This window comes from Myotis lucifugus, unplaced genomic scaffold (assembly GCF_000147115.1).
Source record: "Myotis lucifugus unplaced genomic scaffold, Myoluc2.0 scaffold_596, whole genome shotgun sequence".
Taxonomy (NCBI): Eukaryota; Metazoa; Chordata; class Mammalia; order Chiroptera; family Vespertilionidae; genus Myotis; species Myotis lucifugus.
This window is the reverse complement of record NW_005871644.1, coordinates 11946-23614: the sequence shown is the minus strand read 5'-3', so window position 1 is coordinate 23614 and position 11669 is coordinate 11946. Positions and strand designations below refer to the sequence as shown.

At 61.0% G+C, this 11669-nt stretch overlaps 1 protein-coding gene across 1 annotated transcript in view; it reads left to right on the top strand.

Annotated features, from left to right (window-relative positions):
* The first annotated feature begins 2856 nt into the window (after window positions 1-2856).
* SPDEF (SAM pointed domain containing ETS transcription factor) overlaps window positions 2857-11669 on the top strand; it is a 17512-nt gene continuing 8699 nt past the window's right edge. Inside the window, 1 exon segment of the mRNA XM_023745876.1 lies at window positions 2857-3236. The gene's annotated coding sequence lies outside the window, so the exon portion shown is untranslated.

Genomic DNA, 11669 nt, shown 5'->3' with positions numbered 1-11669 from the left:
ATTTTTTTACAGAGAGGAAGGGAGAGGGATAGAGAGTTAGAAACATTGATGAGAGAGAAACATCGATCAGCTGCCTCCTGCACACCCCCTATGGGGATGTGCCCGCAACCAAGGTACATGCCCTTGACCGGAATCAAACCCGGGACCCTTGTGTCCACAGGCCGACGCTCTATCCACTGAGCCAAACCAGTCAGGGCAGCATTGGTCTGTTTTATTATCCGACTGGAAAACTAGACACTCCGCCGGGCCAAGGGGGACGAGGGGACCTAATCCTCCTGGTCTCTGGCTCCAGCCCCGCCCTGGCTCTTCCTGGCGTTCTTCCTCTTCACTCAGCCAAACAGCCACCCGGGGTGGGGAGCGCAGGGAGAACCCCCTGTGCTTTGGGGAGTCCAGACGGGGATGGAGCAGGGATGACAGGTCAAAGGGGACACGACACGGCTCTCCTCTCGCTTGGGGCGAGACATTTTAAACATTCAGGCCTCCATGTCTTCACCTGAAAAATGGGCATAATAATATCTGCCTGGAGGGGTTGCTATGGGGACTAGGATGATGCATGTCAAACACATGGCGTGTGGTTGGGGTGAGCAAGGCCCTGCTGGCACAGGGCGTCTGGGTTCACGGAGCCCTTTCACCCCCAGTATCTCACTCCTCACAACAGCTCTGAGCGTCCCCGGGGAGTGTTCCGCAGGCGTCGATACTTGGCCATTCCAGGCAGCAAGATGAAGGAAGGATACGAAAAAGGCTCAAATGGTACATGCCAGTTTACTTTTAAGAAAGATTCCCAGAGCCCTAGCCAATTTAGCTCAGTGGATTAGAGCGTCAGCCTGCAGACCACAGGGTCCCGGGTTCAATTCCAGGCAAGGGCATGTACCTCAGTTGCAGGCTCCTCCCCAGCCCGGGTCCTGGTCAGGGCTCATGCAGGAGGCAACAAATTGATGTGTCTCTCTCACATCAATGTTTCTGACTTTCCCTCTCTCTTCCACTCTCTCTAAAAATCAATGGAAAAATATCCTCAGATGAGGATTAAAAAAAATAACCAAAAACCTAAAAAAGAAAGATTCTTAGAAATCGACACATGACACTTTTACTTGATTACAGTCACAGCTAGCTGCAAGGGAGTCTGGGATAGTCTTAATTCCCAGCTGAAAATGAGGGGCTTGTTACAGAGGAAAGATAAGAACGTACATTAGGGAAACTATCTCTGACACATGATCCATTCAATAAACATTTATTGGGAAGTCCTTGTCCTTACCCAGGTTAGAGTATTTATATATGATTAATGTCATAGCATCTCCTGAGCACTGAACGGTGCCTGGCACATAGCCAGTGTCTATTGAGCACCGCATCAGAGTGCAGTGCAAGCCCACGCTCCTGTGGGAGTGCAGAGGAGGGCCGCCTGCCCCTCAGGGAGCCCTGGAGGAGGTCCTGCCTGGGAAAGTGGGGTCTTTCTTCCTACTGACCCTGGGAGCTGGGGTGGGCACTGTAGCCATTTTAGAATTTGCATCACCTCCTCCATCCCATCCTACCCAACCTTCTCCGGAACGACTCTGCTGCCTCATCCTCACCAAGGTGCTGGTGACAGTAGCAGCCAGGCATAGCCTCTCCAGGGTGAAAAGTGAAGCCACAGGCCGGAGAATTATGGCATCAGTTAGGGTGAGGGCTGGTTCTGAAGGCCTTGGAATCTTCCTGAAGCCCTGGAGTGCTCACGTGTGTGCAGTCACACAATTCCTTCTGAAATTAGGAAATAGCAACAAAATGCCCTCATCTGACAGAATGGGGGTAGCCGGTGCTCCGTGGCCTTCCAAAGTGTTCCAGAGAAAGAGGAGCCACGCCCTGCCCTCCGGAGACATCCGCAGCCCACCTGGCAGGAAGAGGAGGAAGCTGGGAGCTCAACTGGGTGGCCCTCCTTGGACTCGTGGAGGGGCCTGGGCGGTGGGTGCCTGGACGTAGGTGTGCACGCAGCCTCCCTCCTTGCCTCCACCCTTCAGGTGCTGTGGGAGAGCAAGCTGCTGCTGGCCGAGCTCCGCACCGGGCTTGGGAAAGCTAGCTACCAGCCCTTTCTGGTACTACTGTGTGCCGGGCCTCTGCCCAGGGGCACAGGGAGCACCGTTCCCCTGCAGGGCGGGTGGCCCATGAGCCTCAGGTCCCTTTCCTCAGGGTTCTCTGAAACTCCCTCCATCCCGGGCCTGGGGAGCCAGGCACTTCCTCCAGGAAGCCCTCCCTGACTTCCCTTGCCTCAGGGCTCCCACAGCCTTCCACTGAGGCTCTGAATTTCCACTGCTGCTTGCTTGTCTGTCCCTCACCCTCGGCTGGTCCCTTTTATTTTATTTATTTTATTTATTTATTTTTTAATATATTTTATTGATTTTTTTACAGAGAGGAAGGGAGAGAGATAGAGAGTTAGAAACATCGGTGAGAGTGAAAAATCGATCAGCTGCCTCCCGCACATCTCCTACTGGGGATGTGCCCGCAACCCAGGTACATGCCCTTGACCGGAATCGAACCTGGGACCTTTCAGTCCGCAGGCCGACGCTCTATCCACTGAGCCAAACCGGTTTCGGCGGCTGGTCCCTTTTAGTGCTCCCTCTTGATATATACCCTGTGCCTCGCACACAGTATGAGTTCAGGAGCTATGCATCAACTAATGAACAAATGTAAGTGAGTGTGTGAATGAATGAGTGAGTGAGTTCCCTGGCTGCCAGGGTATAGATTCCCCCGGGGAGGAGAGGAAGGCCTGCAAGGGTTAACCGGGAGCCCGCCTGTGGTCTGAGGTAAGCAGGGAGTGTATTTGTTCAGGTAAATAAGGAAGGATTACTTATAATGGGAAATCAGGCCCGGCCAACTCTTCATCCCGCGGCAGCCTGACTTCCTCCCAGCACATTCCTGCACTCCAGCTGCGTCCACACTGCCCCGGGGACCCAGGCCAGTGCCCAGAGCCCGCGGAGGCCCCCAGTAAGCCCTCCGGCTGGGTCCTGCCACGGTGCCAGCAGGTGGCCTTGGGCTGGGAGCTGGGGCTCTGTACAGGGCACACAGCCCTGAGACCTCAGAGGGCTACCCTTTGAGGGTGGCCAGGCCGCCAGCGGCCCTCACCTCTGTCCCCAGCCTGCTGGCCCCTGGTCCCACTGGCTCCCCAGATGCCTGGCTGAGACTCAGCAGTGGCCCAAGCTGCCCCTGCCTCCTCCTGGCCCCGGAGGTTGCCACTGCAGCAGGCGACTTGGGCGCCAGGCAGCTAACGGGTAAGTGCAGGGGGAGGTACCGAGTGCCCTGCACGGGCTTCCTCCTGCCAGCGGCGGGGACGGGTGACTGAGAGGACTTGGAGGTGCACTTTGCAAGCTCAGAAGGGACTTCCCAGGCACCAGTGACCCTGCGACCTGGTCCTTCACCCTCAGAAGCCCCTGCCTCTCTGCATGCTGCCCAGTCTGCCTCCCTGGGCCGACCCCAGCGCCTCGGTGAGTCCCTTGGCCCCGCGAGGCCTGGGGGCCGTGTCTGTGATGGCCCCCTCCGGGCTCAGCATTGAGTCCACCTGCTGGCCTGCAGGTGGCTGCTCTGTAGATGCAGAGACTCGGCCCCGAGACCTGGCCGTTGTGTTTGGCCGGTGGAACACAGCGGCCTTCCTGCTGCTGCCAGGGCTGCTGGCCACAGAGGCTCTCCCTGGGGCCGGCACACGTGGGTGGGGGCTTGCTGGAGTCTGGAGGCTCAGGGGCAGGGTCCCGGTTGGAGCAGTGGGGACAAGCCCAGAGCCAGGGGCCCATCGGGGCAGTGGTGGGCATGGGAACCAGGTGGTTGGGGAGCTGCAGAGCAAACCAGCTGGCTGCCTGGGCACCCAGAGGAGCAGAGGCCCCTGGTCCGGGCTGGGCACACTCGGAGAGAAACGGGTCCATGAAGAGGCTCATTTTTAAGATCTGCAGATTCCTTCTGTGGGAAGAGGGGGAAGTAGGTGGCCGAGGTGACGGGTGGAAAGCTGAAGGGTCTGGAGGTCTGAGGGCTCCCCTGAGGTCAGAAAAGGTGTGTGCATGGGTGCGTATATATGTGAGTGTGTATACGTGCATGTGTGTGCATACGCATGTGTATATGTGCGTACATGTGTGTACACATGAGCATGTGCCTGTTCACGTGTATCATATTGAGTGTGTGCATGTGTGTGCCTTACAAACATGTGTGTGCATGTGTGCGTGCACATGTATATTGCGCTTGTGTGTGCTTGTGTGTGCATGTATATTGTGTGTGTGAATGTGCATGTGTGTGTGCTTGTGTGTGCAGGTGTGTGTGCATGAATGTGTGCCCATCTGTGCATGTTAGGGAGTGGGCAGTCCCACCAAGCTAGCCCTGGATTTCTCACCGCATCCTGCCAGCTGGGCACACCCAGGCCATAAGCCTCAAGTGTCTGTCCCTCTATGGAGGTCATGGCCTTTCTTTTCCTCCTTGGCCAGGGCTAGGACTTGGCCTCATTTCCTGCCCCCACCTTCCCAATAAACAGCTTCACAGCACCCCCAATAAAGCAGCATCTCCCCAGCACCAGCTGCTCAGCTGAGTAACAAAGCAAACAGGCGCTGGGCCGCCCAGCTCTGAGGTGCAGGCAGGGATGGGCAGGAGGTGACCCACAGATAGGGAGACCCAGACCACGGCCAAGGCCAGCGAGGACCGTCCTGCCTGCCCCCTGGCCCCCTGGAGGAGGAGCGAGAGCCAGTGACGCCAAACTTGGAGTCTCACCACCCCAAATTCACAGAGCTTTGGGGAGAGGATACATCCTCAGGGCTCGCCGAGAGGTTGGGGTGTGGAGGAGGTGAACACTCACAGGATAGGGGACCACCCTCCCCTCTGAGAGCCCAACAGTGAATGGACAAGTGACCCCTCTGCTCCAGGCAGAGGCGGGGCCAGAGCTGAAAACTCGGTCCCCACCAGACCTGCTCACTGTGTCAGCAATCCTAACACACTGCGGCCGGTCCCATGGACCCTGAGCAGATGAGCTGCTCTGTCAACCAGGCCTGAGGGAGTGGAGCACCCAGTAGGTGCTCAATCAAGGCTCAGAGATGGCGACCAGGCAGCAGGGAGTTGAGCCTGGGAGAGCCCACTGTTTCCCACCGAGGTCGTTGCAGATAAAGTTAATAACTGAAGCAATGAGAGCACAAGTTGGTGCTAAAGGGCGTGGTGCAGCGTGAGTGCGACCTGGGAGGTCAGTTCAGGCTGACCTGGGGGCAGAGACCCTCCGGGAGGGCGAGGAGGAACGGGAGGCCCACGGTGTGTGATGGGGGAAGTCACTTTTCCTCCTGCACTCGCCTCTGTCAGGAGGTTAGGCAGGTGGCTTCATCTGTTCAGGGGGGCTTCACGGAGGAGACCACCTGGAGCCGGGTTTTGAAGGCTGTGTAGGAGTTGGTGGAGCAGGCTGGCTGGCCGGATCTGCCAACTTTGCAAACGTGTGTGCCTCCCAGCCTTGTGGCCCAGGCTCTGGCCCCTCCTAGAGGTCAGGGAGGGGTGGTTGAAGCTCACAGCTGCCCTAGACCGGGCTGGAGAGCAAGACGACCTCGGGGATGGGCTCAGGCCTCCCTCACCACCATCCTCAACTCTCCCCCAGACTCCACCCTCAGCCCTGCCCCTCCACCGTCACCACCTGCTTCTTCCTTTGTTCTCCTCATTCCGTACCCCATTACCTTTCCCTTCCCTCTCTCTCTTTTTCTAAAGTTGATTTTAGAGAGAGGATAGGAGAGAGAGAACCATTGATATGAGAGAGAAACTCCATCGGTTGCCTCCCATACACAACCCAACCGGAGATCAAACCCGAAACCTAGGCAGGTGCCCTGACTGGGAATCAAACCTGCAACCTTTTGGTATATGGGACAACGCTCCAACCAACTGAGCCACTGGCCAGGGCACCTTTCTCTTCCCTCTTCTCCAGTCTCATTCCCTCACCTGCTCCCAGGTGCCACCTTCATGTATGCTCAGCCCATCATAATTCACAAGGAATTTCCATCCACCCGCTCCCTCAATCTTCACCACCCCTTTAAGACATGCTCCTGACGGTCCATTTCACAGACGGGACAACTGAGGCTCAGAGGAAGCCAAGTCACTTCCCTAGTCCCAGAGCTAGGAAGTTGGGGCTCAAACCTGGTCTGGGGCCCTCCCCCACCCCATCCCATTCCACGCCCCACCCTGCGCCCCCAGCCGAGCAAGTGGCCTGTCAGGTGGAACAACTCTTCCCAAAGCAAACTTTGCACAAGCGAGTTGCCCTGGGCTCTTGCTGACATTTAATGCCTGGCTCCTTCCCCTGCCTCGTTTGCATGTTCCCAGCTCAGGACGTGCCCTGCCGGATTCTCCTCTCTCCCTTCTGCGGAGGGGAGGGTGCGCGCCCTTCTCCCTCGCCCACTCCTCCCAGGTGGAGCCTAGTGTGACCCTGCTGGTGGCCAGGAGGCCCAGCGCCCACCAGCACCGGAGAAAGGCACCCCCAGAATGGAGGAGCCCCCTCCTTCTCCCTCCAGCTCTGGGATTGAGGCGAGAGATCTGGGGGTGGCTGCCTAATAACCCCTTAATAGCCCACCCACCCCCATTTAAACCTTATTTTTTAAGCGATTTCTGTTCTTAGTCTCTCAGGACAGTCCATTCTGGACTGTTATCACTTTCTGAGTATTGGAGTGCCTTCACTTCACCTGAACGCTCTTCCAAGCCCGAGGTGTTGGGCTCAGGGCACATCCCCCCTCAGCCCGGTCAGGACCCTGGAGCTAGTGGAGCCGCCTCTTTCCAGCCTGTGGGCCTGCAGGAGCCACGGAGGGCGAGCACCAGGTGCGAGGGGCCGGTGTGGGCACCCTCTCGGGAGACAGGCATCTGCTCACATCACCGCTCTGCCTTGTCATGCCAACCCCAGGACGCAGTGTCTGGGGACCCCCTTTTCCCCCTGGGGCCGAGGGTCGATGGAAGTGCCACAGGCAGAGGCAGGTGAAATCGTGTGTCCTCACGCAGGGGCCACTGCCCAGGGGCCGGAGAGTGGGGACCCGACCCTCAAACCCACAAAGCCCTGTCGGGTAGTAAGTGTTGGGGGGCGGGAGGGTAGACAAGGTGCCGGAGGAGTGCAGGGGGCGCAGGGGCTGCGGAAGGGGGTTGTGGAGACCGTGCCCGGAGAGCCGAGCCGCCGCAGCCTCTGGGTGGTGATCAAAGAGGGGACATGTCGCGGGCCGGGCATGGCGGCCAGGGAGGGCCAGGAGCTCGCCAGGCCTGAAACGCGGAAGGTGTTCACACACAGTGTGCGCTCAAGCAGAGCCGAGTGAGGACGTGATTTGCAGTTTCTGGAAACTGAACGTCTGGCAGGATTTGTACTTGACATGCGGGAAGTCGGGGTACTGGCCTGGCCTCAGCCTCTCGCTCTCCCTGGCCTGGGATTGTCTGGGCTGGGCGTCTGTGCCCACTGAGGCGCTGGGGAGGGGATGCCCTGGGCAGGGGGCGGCCCGAGGGCGAGGGCCGCTGGGCGGGTGTCTTGCCAGCCCAGAAGGGGGGCCACGTCTTCCAGAGGCTCTGGACCCCGACTCCAGGGAACAGGTGCAGGGGACCCAGCCCCCCAAACAGAGGGTGGGACTCGGTCCCCAAGGCCAGCGCAGGGTTTGGGAACTGCCTGGAGCTGTCACATGGGACTGAGGCTGGGAGAGCCCAGTGAGAGAGAGAACCCTTCACCCTGACCCGGAGGGGCTGGCCGCGAGTCAGTGCGGCGGCAGGAGCCAAAGGGAGACAGAGCTGATGGAATTGTGCCTGCGGCTCCTGGCTGCCGTGGGATCCGTGGGAACAATGTAGAGACCAGGTTTCCTTGATATTTCCTGACCCTGTTGTTTCCTGGGCCCTGTCCCCCTCCCCCCCCCCTCTGGTCCCCACATGGCCTCATCCCATCCCCCTGTCTCCCACACACCCCAGCTCCCGGGCCCCTGGCTGGCTCCTCAAGTTGAACCTTCCGGAGAGCACGGCTCCTGAGCAAGGAGGCCAGTGGCTGGACGAGTCAGGAACCGAGGAGGTGGGGATAGCCACCGGGTCTAACCTAAGCTGAGCCCAAGACGGGCGAGTCCCCCCAGGAGCCCCCTCCTTCTCTCGCCTCGGAGACGCCGTGGCAGCAGGTGCTTAGGGATGGCCGCAGCAGGGAGCTTGGGAGAGGGCTGCCTGCAGGTGGCTGCCCCAGGGCCCCTGCCTGGGTACGAGGGTGGCCGTCCACTGGACAGAGGCCAGCACTCTGGGCTGTGGGAGGCGGTCAGTGAGGAGGGGCTGGGGGCTTTTCTTGAGCCCAGCTAGTCTGAAGAGCAGTGTCAAAGGGCCTGGGAGCTGTGGCTCCATGGGGGGCCAGAGCCGTCCAAGGAGAAGTGGGGGCCGGGGAGGAGCGGCAGGGGGTGTCTGGAGGAGGGGCAGCCTGGGGCAGAGGCAGAGGCCGGGACCTCCTGTGGCCAGGCAGGCCGGGCTTCTCTCCAAGGTGCTGACCGTGCATGGCTCCCGGCCAGGCCCAGTCACCCCGCAGCCCCCTGACTCCGACCCATTAAAGGAGGCTCTTGGGGTGCAGAGAGGGAGGGCTGACAGCCAGGGCCGGGGACCCCAGCAGGTAAGCCGGTGGAAGGTCTGCTCCAGTGGAAGTGAGGCCGACTCGGAGCTGAGTGGGGCTCCGTCACCTGGCCCCACCCTCTGCCCCTCAGTGCCCTTCTCGCTGGGGTCTGCAGCCGGGGTCCTGGGCTCTGGGCAGACTGCGGTGGGGTCTCAGGGTTGAGGTGCGGACTCCGGCACATTAACCCCTCACAGTCCTCCTGGGTAAAGATCGTGGAGCCCAGGACAGCCCAGGCCTTAGTGCAGACCCCCTGGTAACCCCACTTCCCTGAGAGTGTTTTTAGAGAAATCAGGGGAGGGGGTGGAGTGAGAGCCTGGCCACATCCTGGCCCCAGGGGTGAGAGCAGGCCCAGGGTGGCAGGACAGCTGCTGTAAATCTGTGACTCTGGGTCCCGGGCCTTATCCCCTCGATCTGTCTTCCTGGGGGAGCAGGAGGTGCTGGGAGAAGGGGTGGTAGGTGGCTAATCCCTTTGGCCGCTGCCCCAGGGCCTGTCCCTGTCCCTGGGCCTTGGCCTCCACCAGCTGTTACCAAAGTTTCTTTGTCTGGAGTCAGAGCCAAAGCCTCTGGGGCAGGTGGAGCCAGGACACCCTGAGCCTTAATCCAGAGCAGATCCGCGCGAGGTTTGGGAACTGGCAGCATCGCTCAGGAGACGGGCAGCCCTGGGCCCAGCCAGCAGAGGCTGTCGGGAGGGCTGGGTCTGCCGTCCAGGCACCTGGACCTGACAAACACCGGGCTTCTCCCAGGACCGAGGCCTGGGGAGCAGTGGCCGGAGGCTCAGCAGGCCTCTAGTCTGGTCCTAGCTCTGCCGTGTGGCTATGGGCACGTCCCTGCCACTCACCGAGCTTCATTTTTCTCAGTAACGTGTGTCCTCATGGGCGACAGTCCCCTGTGAATGTAATTAGAGCTGAATTGCATGGCACAGATGGGGAGCGCTGGGAAGTCGGACCAGGGAGCTGTTCGGGAGGGCTTCCTGGGGGAGGAGGGCTTTGGGCTGAGCTGTGATGAGAAGGAAGGGCAGCTTGGGCAGGGGGACAACAACACAAGAGGGAAGAGCCAGGTCTTGCCCACAGCACAGGGGCGCCTGGATGTGTCCATTGACCCCTGGTCTGAGCCAGACCCGGCACAACCAGCAAATGAACCACTTCCCCACTCGGCTTTGTGTCCCTTCTGTAACACAGTCACATGATCACCTGGGCTGGGGAGCAGGTGGGCTCGGAGGTGGGTGCCAGCCAGTGGGGTCAGGCAGGACAGGCGGTGGGAGCCATGGGAGGCTCTTGGGGTGCCCGATGGAAGGGGGATGGAGAGAAAGGAGCTGGACCGTGGGGTGGAATGAGAGCTCAGGAGGTGGGAATGGACTCTGGAGGCTCACGCTGCCCAATCCAGAGGTGGGCAGAGGGAACCGGCCACAGCAGAGCCTCGGAGGGACCATGTGCGGCGAGCAGAGCCCCCACGGCCAGCGGGCACCTCGGGCGGCTGCGTGACCTCCCTGAGCCTCCCTGTCAGCGTCTAGAAAATGGGGCGCTCCCGTTGACGTCACCCAGGCTGTGGGCAGGAAAGGGGGCATAGAGGTGCTCACTGCAGTTCTCTCCTCCCACCGAGTCCGCCCCGGTGCCCGGGGGAGAGGCCAGAATTACAGGCTGGGCACACCCGCTCCTGGCTCCCTGACCAGTAAGGCCAGGTGCCCCCAGCCCTGGGCCCCTGGGTCTCACCTACGAGTGAGCGGCCTTTCTTCCTGCCGCACAGCTAGTCACGCACACACCTGTGCCTCGTGTGTCTCTTGCTTTCAAGGTTTCTCAGTAGCAAGTATGTTCTCCAGGGAGGTGGCACTGGGACCGAGCTCCGGCTGCAAGCAGGCTCCTGGGCTCAGGGGTGCGGGGGAGGCAGGAGCTCTGCTGGCCGAGGACCCTGGGCCAGGAGTGGAGACCCGGGTGCATGTCACTTAGCCGCACTGGACTTCCGCATCCATGAATGGGACCGAGGAGGCCCTGCTGCCCCTCTCCCGGCAGCGGGACCGGGACGATGCGAGAGCCACACAGCTCCCTTGACAAACGTGTCGGGAACGTGTCATCACATCCCTGCCTGCAAACACTGCCACCTGCCCTGCCCATTCATCCTCACTGACCCCTCGTGCCACTGGGCCCCAAAGCATAGCAGCGGCCTCCCATCCTACCTGCGGCCGAGGCCAAGCAAACACGGGGCCACGAGGGAGGCAAGGGCTCCTGTTTCTTGGAAAAGCTTCCGCTCCTGGCACGTGGCCTGGGTGTTGGCAGGAACTGTCCTAACGTGGCAGGCAGGGGCGTTCTGGGGACGTGGACGGGGCGGGAGGCAGGCAGGGGTGATGGGGCCGGGCGGGGAGCTGAGGGGGGCCCTCCAGGGGCGGGGTCGCCTCGAGGCAGGGCGTGGGCGCAGGCCGGGGTGGGGACCCGGGGAAGAGCGGCTGTGGGTGCTGCCTGGGCAAATAATGTGAGCCCACGGCACACATGCATGTTTGCACAGAAGGACTTGAACGATCTGGGCCTGCCCTCTGTCCCCCGCAGCCCCATCCCGCCCCCCCACCCCGCCCCTGACCTTTCCTTCCTTGTCACTTAGAGGAGCCCTTGAAAGGGAGCGTCCAAGTCCAAGGGAAACGCCCTCTCTCTTGCTGGCATTCTCTCCGCCACGGTCGGTGGCAGGGCTGCCAAGGAAGCTGGGACGGCTGGTCTGCACAGGAGGGACCGAGGGCGCTGCCCCTGGCGCGTTCACCCGGCCATGCTCCCAGAGAAAGGGCTCGGATGTGGAGCGGGCTGGCTGCGGCCCTAGAGAAGCCGGGGTAGTTCCCAAATGGGGTTCCTTTGCTTCCCACCAGAGGAGCAGGTCAGTCCCGCGGGCCTGGAGACGGGCCAGGGAGTCCCCGCGCTGCGCGGGGGCACAGCAATTCCACTGCTAGGGCAGCCACCAGCCCCCTTATGGCCAGATGCCCTTAGGCAGCGTCTCCCACATGAACTCGCGTCAGGGATCACCCAGGGCCGTGGGCGCAACTGCTCCCCCCCCGCCCCGTTCCGCCTGAGGACTCGCCTTCCCAACCGGTTCTCAGCTGCCCCCAGGAGCCTCTGCTTCCAGGGGCAGTGCC